Genomic DNA, 12788 nt, shown 5'->3' with positions numbered 1-12788 from the left:
TCACAGCTCGAGGAAGGTCCTGGATTCCAACTTGACCCTCACCGTGGGCTTTCTGGGCGGATTTTGAAGGTTATCCACAGTGTTCATGTTGGATTGCTCCCACGCCAAGATTGATAGATAGATAATGCGTGGTATGCCGAGCGCACACTACAGGACTTTCAGGACTTACAGGACAGAGTCTTGTCGGGAAAGGAGTCTTGAGGAAATCTATTTTGAGAGGCGTAAAGACAGTTGGTCGGTTTGAGATGGTCAAACTGTTGTGATCAGTCACGGAAGAATCTGAGAATCGAGTCTGAGACTCTAGTCTCTGCCGGATGAGTCCACTGTATCCGGTTGGTTTGACATTATGTGAAACCTTTAGTCTTATAAATCACATAGTGTGTTCTAGAATCCCAATCCCATGGTGTGCGATCCCCTGTGATCATCAGTCCTTCCCCCAGTAGAGTGTGTACTACTGGGATGAAAAAAAAATAAAAAATTATTTGAATATGTGAAGCTGCCTTTTGGTGTATCCCTGCCATCAAGTACAACTCCTGCCTTCCTCTCTTTATCAAGGTATCGGCACTGGAGATGGAGTCCATCTATCGATCTAGCTTCTGCAAACATCAACAATATATCTGCCTTCTGCAAAAGTCATCTATCTTTTGCAAAAGTCATCTTTCTTCTGTAAAAGTCACGTGCCTTCCTCAAAAGTCGCCTATCTTCTCATCTATCTTCTGTAAAAGCCATCTTCCTCAAAAGTCACCTATCTTCTGCAAAGGTCATCTTCTGCAAAAGTCATCTATATTCTGCAAAGGTCATCTATCTTCTGCAAAAGTCATCTATATTCTGCAAAGGTCATCTATCTTCTGCAAAAGTCGTCTATCTTCTGCAAAAGTAATCTTCTTCAAAGGTCATCTATCTCCTGTGAAACGAATCTATCTCCTGTAAAAGCCATCTATCTTCCTCAAAAGTCGCCTATCTTCTCATCTATCTTCTGTAAATCGAATCTATCTTCTGTAAAAGCCATTTATCTTCCTCAAAAGTCACCTATCTTCTGCAAAGGTCATTTTCTGCAAAAGTCATCTATCTTCTGCAAAAGTCATCTATCTTCTGCAAAGGTCATCTATCTTCTGCAAAAGTCATCTATCTTCTGCAAACGTCATCTATCTTCTGCAAAAGTAATCTACTGCAAAAGTCCTCTATCTTCTGCAAAAGTAATCTTCTTCAAAGGTCATCTATCTTCTGTAAAACGAATCTATCTTCTGTAAAAGCCATCTATCTTCCTCAAAAGTCACCTATCTTCTGCAAAGGTCATCTTCTGCAAAAGTCATCTATCTTCTGCAAAAGCAATCTACTGCAAAAGTCGTCTATCTTCTGCGAAAGTAATCTACTGCAAAAGTTGTCTATCTTCTGCAAAAGTCTACTAACTGTCTGTCTGTCTCTCTGTCTGTCTGTCTGTCTGTCTGTCTGTCTGTCTGTCCATCCCAACCCCTCTCCTTCCTCAACTCCCTGTTATCTGTCAGAGCAGCAGAACGCCACGATGTGATCTTGTCATTAGCTTCCTCCAGGTGCGTTCCCCTCAGACGTGGCGTTGATGCCGTATCTCGCAGCCCTTGGGCGGTCTGACATTGTAAAACAACACTTAATTAATTAAAACAGAGATGATGCTACGATATTGCATGATTAAGCACGCCTAAACTGCTGCCGAGCTCTGTCGTCAGCATAAAAATATCCTTTAGTGCTTACCGTCAGGAAAGGATGTGGGAAGTCACGCAGAGGTGTTGCATGCTGAGGTGAATGACTTGTGTTGTGTAGAATGATGTATTTACACCATAGGTCAGTGATGGCATGATTATGGTTACATTAATCATCACGATATGAAGTGATTCCATACTTTTATTTATATTAAAACAAGTGGATTTGAAACTTTTTGGCGAATTCGACAAACAATTTGCCTGCATGTCGCTCATTTATGAGTGAATATGAATATTTGCATTGATAAAAAAAATAAAAATAAAATCCTTTCAATTCAAATTAAATCATAGATTATTGATAGTGTAATATAAAAAAAAAAAACTTTTTTTCATTAGTATTGTAATTATGTTTCCCTTTTGATCTTATTTTATCTGCAACAAAACAACATTCAACTAATGAAGGGTTTTGCAGTTGGGGAAAAGTGAGCCTGCCCGTGCTAATTTGTAATCTCACCTTATGTTTTATAATTAGTTATTTCAATGCATTGATTGAGTTTGTTTTGCCTTGCTATCAAAGAAAAACAAGATACGATAAGGTAACACTTATTAATGCACGTACAACCATGGCAGGAAAAATAAAAAATGAAACGGTGCAAGTCTACTAGGGATAAGAAGTAATATGAAATTCAAAACAAAGATATGAATAAAACAGAAAACAACATACTGTATGTACACATATATCCAGGGTTGACAGAATATCACTATACTAATAAGTAGGGAGCCCAATGTGGGCAGATGGCAGTTGTGCTTAAATAAGTGAAATAACAAATCAAGTAACGGCACTAGAGTAGAGCAGTCATAGTGAGAGAATAACGAATAAATAAAACAACCGCGACCCATCGGAGCGTGTTAAAGTGCTCTCTGCCGCCCCCATTGGGCAGGATTTGACTGGCGTCCGAACCTTTTTTTTTTTCCTTTTCCGCGCGTGAAGTTGCTGGATCCGTGGAGTTGGACCATGTATTCACGGCGCCCGCTCCAGTCAAGAGGCTGTCGGGTTACATCAGCAGCCTCACGGGGCCACCGGGACTCTTCTAAAAAAGGACGGGGCCTCCTCCGCGGTCATCTCGAAACCGGCAGAGCGGAGCGCAGGGGGGAGAAGGGAAACAAAGAGGAGGGTAGAGGAGGACGAGAAAGAAAGAAAGTCTTGCGTCGGAGTTTCTGTCCGCCCCCCTCTTCCCCAGATCCCCCGGTGGCGATGGAGACGGCTTCATGCCTACGACATGTTAGGTTTCCATCCGCGCATGACTCCATCCATCCCCCGAGAGAAATTACAGCGCAGAAGCAGCAGCAGCTCACATGACAACGATACGCAATCATTTCACAGGGTAATAAGAATAAAACTAAATGTGGAAATTTAAAATAAACCTAGCAATTAAACAGCAAACAATAAAATAGGACAATTAACAACAAGCTAATGAGAAACAACAAGAATAAACCTCAATACAAACAAAATGATAAAAATGACTTGATGTGAAAAAAATTCCCCAGTACACAATAAACCTAGAGAATGACCTAAAAAATAATAAATAAAAATAAATAAGCAATGAACTTTGATGGAAAAACAATAAAAACAACCCGAATAATTAGGAAACAATCAAAGAAAAAGAACCTAAGAAGAACCCAGAAAAATGTGGTCAAAGGAATCCGAAACTTGCTCGAGAAGATCGATGCTATTTTTTCCACGTTCGTTTTTTCCATTATCTGTCCCGTGCTATTGCAGTGTTCTTATTAGAAAATCCACGTGAAAGGGCGTTCGCTTCGTGCAACGTGCGGCTCCTGGCCTTGCCGCTTACATAGGCCTTGTCACAAGGACGGAGAAAAAAAATCAGAAAAACAAAAACAAAAACAAAAAAAAAAAAAAGAAAACCCGAAGATCCGATAAAGTTGGTACGAGAGCACGAGGCCGGTGGTGAGACAATGGGAAAGCTGGTGTGAAATATGAAACATTTTGAAATACGTCTGCGTCGGGTGGGTGGGGGGCGGGGGGGGGGGGGGGGGGGAATGATTTTCCAGGAATGTGTGATTTAAGGCGCCTCGCTCCTACAATGCGGAGAGGATTCCGCGGCCCGACACAAAGAGCGATAATGGCCCCGCGAGTTATGCCTATTACATTGTGAATAAAGTATTTTAATGGGGTGTTTAAAGACTGTTTAAAGTATAGAAATGTCTCGGGTCTCGTAGAATGAACTTTTCTTTTTTTCTTTTTTTTTCCCCCCTCCGAGCCGGGAGAGTTAAGCCTAATCTGCTAAACACGGCGGGTTTCTCCTTCCAGACGTCGTCCTTAAAGAAACTTCAAATGCAAGGTGCCGTAATTAGTCAGAATTTGTTCGACTTGTGCCAGGTTTTAAGCAGAAATCCCAAAGGGATTTGGCATAGCTTTCATGAAATATTTTTTACCTTGCTTCTTCTCTTCTGTTTCAAAGAGGATTACATGCCAAAGACATTAATGCCACAGAATGTGCCTTTTTTTTGGGGTAAAAGGTGACTTTTACCAAAGTTATTGCTTTCTTTCTTTGAGTGCATCCACCATTTCCAATCCACCGGGGAGTGGCGGTGAGCAGCAACGCCAGTTGGATGCTGGAAACGTGTCGATAAAATGGGAAAACAGAATGTGAAACAATGAAACTCACAACTCCACCTCCACCACCTGCTCAAACCCCACCCAGTAGCCCGAAGAAGGAGGATTTCCATTTTGCGTTATTAGCATATCCCAGTACGTTTGACTCCACCTGTTCCTGCTTTACTCTGCAAACGGCCCATGTTCCTCTGAGGGTTAATAGAATCTATCTACTGTATCTATCTGTCTGTCTGTCTATATATCCATCTATCCATCCGTCTGTCCGTCCGTCTGTCCGTCCGTCTGTCCATCCATCTGTCTGTCCGTATCCATCCATCCATCCATCCATCCATCCATCCATCCATCCACCTACCTACCTACCTACTTACCTATCTATCTATCTATCTATCTATCTATCTATCTATCTTTCTATCTATCTATCTTTCTATCTTTCTATCTATCTATCTATCTATCTATCTATCTATCTATCTATCTATCTATCTTTCTATCTATCTATCTGTCTCTATCTATCTCTCTATTTATCTTGGTAGCTTTGTCTGTATCTCTGTCTCTATATCTGTATCTCTCTGTCTGTATCTCTATATCTGTATCTCTCTGTCTGTATCTCTATATCTGTATCTCTCTGTCTGTATCTCTATACATGTATCTCTATGTCTGTATCTCTATATCTGTATCTCTCTGTCTGTATCTCTATATCTGTATCTCTATGTCTGTATCTCTATATCTGTATCTCTCTGTCTGTATCTCTATATCTGTATCTCTATGTCTGTATCTCTATATCTGTATCTCTCTGTCTGTATCTCTATGTCTGTTTGTCTATGTCTGTATCTCTAGGTCTGTATCTCTATGTCGGTATCTCTCTGTCTGTATCTCTATATCTGTATCTCTATATCTGTATCTCTAGGTCTGTATCTCTATGTCTGTATCTCTCTGTCTGTATCTCTAGATCTGTATCTCTCTGTCTGTATCTTTATGTCTGTAGCTCTATATCTGTATCTCTATGTCTGTATCTCTCTGTCTGTATCTCTATATCTGTATCTCTATGTCTGTATCTCTGTCTGTATCTCTATATCTGTATCTCTATATCTGTATCTTTATGTCTGTAGCTCTATATCTGTATCTCTATGTCTGTATCTCTATGTCTGTATCTCTATATCTGTATCTCTCTGTTTGTATCTTTATGTCTGTATCTCTATGTCTGTATCTCTATGTCTGTATCTCTCTGTCTGTATCTCTATATCTGTATCTCTATATCTGTCTCTCTGTCTGTATCTCTATATCTGTATCTCTATGTCTGTATCTCTATATCTGTATCTCTCTGTCTGTATCTCTATATCTGTATCTCTATGTCTGTATCTCTCTGTCTGTATCTCTATGTGTGTATCTCTATATCTGTATCTCTATGTCTGTATCTCTATGTCTGTTTCTCTCTGTCTGTATCTCTATATCTGTATCTCTATGTCTGTATCTCTCTGTCTGTATCTCTATATTTGTATCTCTATGTCTGTATCTCTCTGTCTGTATCTCTATGTCTGTTTGTCTATGTCTGTATCTCTATGTCTGTATCTCTATGTCTGTATCTCTATGTCGGTATCTCTCTGTCTGTATCTCTATATCTGTATTTCTATATCTGTATCTCTAGGTCTGTATCTCTATGTCTGTATCTCTCTGTCTGTATCTCTATATCTGTATCTCTCTGTCTGTATCTTTATGTCTGTATCTCTATGTCTGTATCTCTATGTCTGTATCTCTCTGTCTGTATCTTTATGTCTGTAGCTCTATATCTGTATCTCTATGTCTGTATCTCTCTGTCTGTATCTCTATATCTGTATCTCTATGTCTGTATCTTTATGTCTGTAGCTCTATATATGTATCTCTATGTCTGTATCTCTATGTCTGTATCTTTATGTCTGTAGCTCTACATCTGTATTTCTATGTCTGTATCTCTCTGTCTGTATCTTTATGTCTGTAGCTCTATATCTGTATCTCTATGTCTGTATCTCTATGTCTGTATCTCTCTGTCTGTATCTCTATATCTGTATCTCTATGTCTGTATCTCTCTGTCTGTATCTCCATGTCTGTATCTCTATGTCTGTATCTCTCTGTCTGTATCTCTATATCTGTATCTCTATGTCTGTATCTCTCTTTCTGTATCTCTATATCTGTATCTCTATATCTGTATCTCTATGTCTGTATCTCTATGTCTGTATCTCTCTGTCTGTATCTCTATATCTGTATCTCTATGGCTGTATCTCTAGGCTGTATCTCTATATCCGTATCTCTGTCTGTATCTCTCTGTCTGTATCTCTATGTCTGTATCTCTATGTCTGTATCTCTATGTCTGTATCTCTATATCCATATCTCTATATCTGTATCTCTATATCTGTATCTCTATGTCTGTATCTCTATATCTGTATCTCTACGGCCAATTTATACTCTCTGCCTATCGTCAAACAACAATTAAGTCTGTTTCGGTTATTGTTTCGCTCCTTCAGTGTTCCAAATATAGCTCTTTTGACTGAATCACAACGACTTTTATTCCGTTGTGTTGTTTAGAATCTGATCTCAGCTCGCTCCCCGAGCCCTGCTCCGACCCACTGTGCGGGCCCCGGGCCTCACTTCCATATCAAGACACTGGTAAAATAACATTTTTTATTTTAATAATACAATTTATTAAATTATTCAATTTATTAAATGTATTAATAGTTTTGTTTTTAATGCTCAGATTGCCCGGAGGTTTTTTTTTTTCAAGATCATGATTTGGGTTTTTCTCAAAACTTACATCCAAGGCCCAGTTATTGCCGTGAGGTTCCAGGATGGTCAGGTGATGCTGAAGACCATCACCGGTCACCGGGGGCAACCGAATGAGGTCATCGGCATGAAGCAGGGACCTCACCGCCGTGTCAGAGAGTGTGAGGCCCGGTCCAACTGGTCCGTCCGTCTGTCTGTCTCCATCTCGGTATCTCTATCCCTGTGTCAAAATTCAAATTCAAATAGCTTTATTGGCATGAACAAAAAAAAAAAAACGCGTCATTGCCAAATCAGTTCTCTGCCGTGTCTCCATCTCTATCCCGGTATCGCTGTCTGCGTCTCAATCGCTATTAGGGATGAGACCGAATGCGTTATTCGGGAAGGCACAAATAGTGCGACGGAAACAGATATTTCTGCCACCCCAAGTTGCTCGTCAGAAGCCATGATTGACCCGTCTGTGTGTCTGTGAGTGATATGGATACAACAGATGCATGGCGCGTTTCACGGAGGGCGGCGGGGAATTCAAGTGATCGAGAGAGAGAGAAATATATATATATATATATATATATATATATATATATATATATATGGGGGGGGGCAGGTGGAGAATCCTAGGACAAGACATACATTTGGCTGGGGCCAATAGGGGGGGCAATCAGATTCCAGGGGTGGCCCCGCCCGTCCCTACACTCTCAGGGAGAGAGAGAGAGAGAGAGAGAGAGACTTTGACTTTCAAGGTTCCTTTATTTGCAGTAAGTCATGTCACAGCAGCAGCAACTCGAACACGAAGGAACCAAACAATCGCAGCAAAAATCCAGAGACAAATCAGCCAACCCGGTGACTAGGCAGCAAGAGTACAGGCATCCCTCTTCAGAGATCACTAGGCAGGCAGGGATCTGTTGGTTTCTTCAGCAGGTTTGAGACAGCTGTTCACTATAAGGACAGCTCCCTGTGTAGCCCAGACTTCGACTTTGTACAGTTTACCTCCTTGGAGGGAGAGGGAGAGGGAGAGAGAGGCTTAAGCAGGAGAGCGCTGAGGAGGTGTACCCCAACCCGGTGTTCAAAACACACTTCGTTTAGATTTAAAAAAAAAAAAGAAAAAAAAAAACAGATATGAAAAGTACACCGTGAGGATGTGGAAATATATTTCATATATGCAAATATTAAATAAATGTGACGCTTTGAGCGCGCAAAAAAATGAATTGCCCGTGAATATTAGGTTCCAAGACGCCACATTTGTCCGATTGAATGAGTCTTCCGCCATCAACCGCGCCCGCTTCCGGTCTTCTATCTGAATTCAGGTACGGAGACGGGTCATTTTGTTGGTTGAACAGATACGGATAATGGCGTCCCCCGTCCACCTCTAATATGTGTATCGACAGTTTGATCGCTATCGCTGTCTCTGTCTCCATCTGCCGCTCTATCTCTCTCTCTCTCTCTCTCTCTCGCTTGAGATTTCCCTCGCTCATAACCGGTCCTCCGACAAAACCTCTTTTATTCGACTAAACGCCTTTGGTTTTAGTTGATGACATTTACATAAAAATTGACGAAAGGAGATGAAACCCCCACCCGGCGCCGGGGCGTCGCCGAGTTAGTCCTGGAGCGTCTCGTAGATATGAATGAATTATGGAAAAGCGCAAAAGTGAGGCGCGCGGCGACGTTTTGTCAAAGGTGGTGTGGGGTCCTGTTGGCGTTTTGAGGTGACACTTAAATAATGAAAGCGCTCTGAATTGCGCTAACAACGCCGGCGGCGGTGCGTGCTCCGACGTCTTAGACACATTTTTAGGATTCCTGGAGAAATAAGAAAAAAAAAAACAGTACAAAAAAAAACAATAACCCCCTTTTCAAGAGCAGCCAATTACCAAAACGACACCGATGTGGAAGCAGATGGGTGTCACTGTCGCCGAATAAGTTCGTAATACATTTATATTCATATTCCCCCAAATGCACTCGCTGCTCGTCTTAAACAGCAGCGTTAGATGCTGTAGAAAGAGATATATGAATTAATCACCCTCAGATGTTGTCAGGTTTTTCAGGGGGAGGAAAGATTTCACCACATTTTAGATTTATAATAAGATCAAAGCAACTCCCCCAATAGACAACCCTAATTGGGTCCTTTTCCCCCAGCTCATTTTTTTTTTGATTAAATTGTGTTTTCCGCTATTTTATTTTTTTGGGGTTAAAACACGGTTATAAATGTATAAAATCCATCAGTTAATTTAGCAGTTCCCATCCATTTTTTATTTATTATTACTTTTTTTATTATTATATTTTATTATTATCATACTATTATTATTATTATTATTATTATTATTATTATTATTATTATTATATTTTTTTGTATTGGGATTTTCTTTTATTTTTGTTAATACAAATTTTGTTCATTATTTACATAAATATTCAACTATATTCATATTTATATTCATACCCAATCTATACTTGCATCCTACCACCACTTAGCCGCTCTCATAGACTTTAGTGATTTGATTTGCATAGAACACATTTTCTGGATTGTATTATTTAGACTGTGAAGCAGTTTTTCCATGTTGCCGTCTATTTTATTATTCTTTCCTTATCTGTTTGCACCACAATGCACCAACTATTACCAAGACCCATTCCTTGCACATGGAAATGCACTTTGCCCAATAAACAGATCCAGATTCTAATTGCGTGACTTTACACAATGGCGCCCATTAATCCGTCCACAAGAGCTGCAAAATCTCTGAAGTAAATTGACCAACAGATAACAATCACCTCCCCGACCGCACACCATAAATCATCCCCTTTTTCTCCGAGTTAACGGACGGTCGTGTCACCGTCAGACGCTCTTTTTTTTTTTTTTTTTCCCCCCCCGAGTGGATGGATGCGGAGATGAGGACGAGGGGGAGGAGGAGGGCGGACGGACGGACGGAGCAGACTGAGGTGGGGTTACCTCCTTCCCTGGAAAGGTTGCGCGCATCTATATATCCACGCTCACTTTCCACGAGTGCATCGGGGGAAAGAGAAGGTGACAGCGTCAAATGACCCACTCCATTTTCCTTCTGCAGGAAAGTACAAGTCCCCGAGTGACGGGCGTCTGACAGCGGAGAAATGATATGTGGCGTCGGAATTTTCGGGGGATGAAATGCGCGGTGATACCGAGGGACCGGGGCCCAAACTGTTGACAAGGCGGCGTAAATCTATGCTGTGACAAATGTCCAAATTCCACCGAAAGAAAATACTTCAATAATAGAAATGTGCCGTTGTGTCACAAGATCAAAATTGGGAGGCTGCGCTGATTCATCAGTTCCAGGCCAGCGCAGCAGCTCTGTGTTCATCAGAACGAGCTCCAGTCGTGACGACCATTAGTAGTTGTGGAAGATTGGACCTTTTTTGAGATTCGGTTTTTGACGAGTCCTTCGTTAAAAAACGAACCTTTGGATTTTGGGACTCGTTCGGTTCAGGCGGTTTGGCGCGAGGCGGACGAGGGAGGATTTCCCAAACCACCAACCGGAGTCGGAAGAGTCCGTTTGGCTCCGAGTTGTGAACGGAATTCTCCCAAGAATCTTTCATTTCTTGTAGGAATTATTCATTTTTGCGCAATGCAACGTTTAAACCAGCCATGTTCAACATGAATTATGGAAAGTGCCTCGACATTTACTTTTCTTGGACATTAATTAATCCTCAGAAATTATTTTTTTGGTTTGGGAATCGGATTCACTCTTTTGCCGGAGTGACTCAAGACTCCCGAGTCTTTTAAAAGAGTTGCTCGCTATGAACGAATCGCTCAGAAGTCTTGCATCACTAACCATTAATAGGCCATAATAATGAGCATGGTATACCGTAGATGTTTCCGGCGTATTTAAGTACTCAACAGCACAGTGCTACTGTATAGTGCAGCGGCATGTCAAAAGCGTGCTGTGGGAGAAAGAAGGTTGGGAAGCGGTGAAATGGGGACACACATCCTACGTGGTACATCTTGGAGTGTTTCCAGTGTGGGGTTCATCGAAGGGTTCATCTCAAAGTGTCATTGTCCTTCTGTCAGCTGCTTTTAGTCTAATCATACATGCGCAGCAGCACGGGACACATGGCTTGACAATAATGGCCCTGGTGATAAACTATTGATATTTGTCAGGGTTTGATGGGTAAACAGCACAATAATTCATATCCTCCTCAGAGTGCTGCTGGTGTTGGATAAGACATGAAGGGCTGTCTCTCAGCATCTCCTTCCTTCAGAGGGACATTATGTGTATGTATATATATATATACACTATTCTGTAAATAGATATACTGTATAAATGTTGGTGTGGGTATATATATATATATATATATATATATATATAAATATATATAGTATGTATATATATATATATATGTGTGTATATATGTATGTGTGTATATGTGTGTATATATGTATGTGTGTGTATATACAGTATACTGTATATGTGTGTATATGTATGTGTGTATGTATGTATATCTATGTATGTGTATATCCATGTGTGTGTGTGTGTGAATATATGTGTATATATGTATGTATGTATACAGTATGTGTGTACATATGTGTACATATGTATGTATATGTATGAACTGTATATATATGCATATATATATACACAGTATATATATATATATACAGTATATATATGTTTATGTATGTATATGTATGTATGTATATGTATGCATATATATATATGTTTATGTATGTATGTGTATATATCTATCTATCTATATATATATATATATACACAGTATATATATATACAGTATATATATGTTTATGTATGTATATGTATGTATGTATATGTATATATATATATATAAAGTATACTGACGGGTGTCTATTATAGCTGTGTATTCCTCTCCTAGAAAGCGAAGCCTCCTGGCCTGTAAGAACTCTTAAGTATAAGAACATGTGACGATACTATTAATTATTACATGAAGGTTTGTTGTTTATGTTTAAGACTCCACTCTTTCACTGCTGACTCCACTTGTTTGCTACTAATTGTCAACATTAAAACACAATTAAAATGTGACGATGAAGCATTGGCGCAAATAAGCCTCGGCTTTGCTAATTTAATAATGGAGGGTGGGGGGGGGGAAATAAATAAATAAATCAATAAATAAAAGTACCGCGATCCCCGAGGCCTCGCACGTTCAGCACAAAAGTTGCTAACGAGCCGAGCCGCGCGGCGCCCGACACGCAGCGGCCGCACCAGGAACAGGACTCAACGGCGCCGGACTCCAAGCAGGAGCCCCGGACGCGGCGCCGCCCGCGCCACCGTCGTGCGGCACTTTGACTTCGAGAAAAACCCCCGCGTGACGAACAAATCCTTCAGGCGACTCGGGGTCGCTGGCTCCGCGCTTGTGTAGCTGCGGGCGAGCCGGGTCTTCTACCCGCAGAGGTGGAAGATAATCAGCGAGGATTCTATTCACGTGGAAAAATCCGGATCTGACGCCAACCAGGCGCGGTCGTGGAGCGTGGCGTCCCAGACGCGTCGATGTTGTTGAAGAGAGAGGAGTATAGCAAACAACAGCCAGTCAAATGTTTTTTTATTTTTTTTTCAACAAACTCTTTGACAATGGGTTTTATGTCTGAAAATATCACCAATGCTTTTATTAGTTATCGTGTGGAAAAATATGAAACACTCTTTGTGATCCGTGCTCATCGCCTGACGTAAAAATGACGTCAATGGCTTGTTCTTGTTAAGACTGTCTCACAATACTGTGTGTCCCATCGTCTCCGT

Source organism: Zeus faber, assembly GCF_960531495.2.
Source record: "Zeus faber genome assembly, chromosome: 10".
NCBI classification, from domain to species: domain Eukaryota; kingdom Metazoa; phylum Chordata; class Actinopteri; order Zeiformes; family Zeidae; genus Zeus; species Zeus faber.
Note: the sequence above shows the minus strand (reverse complement) of the source record.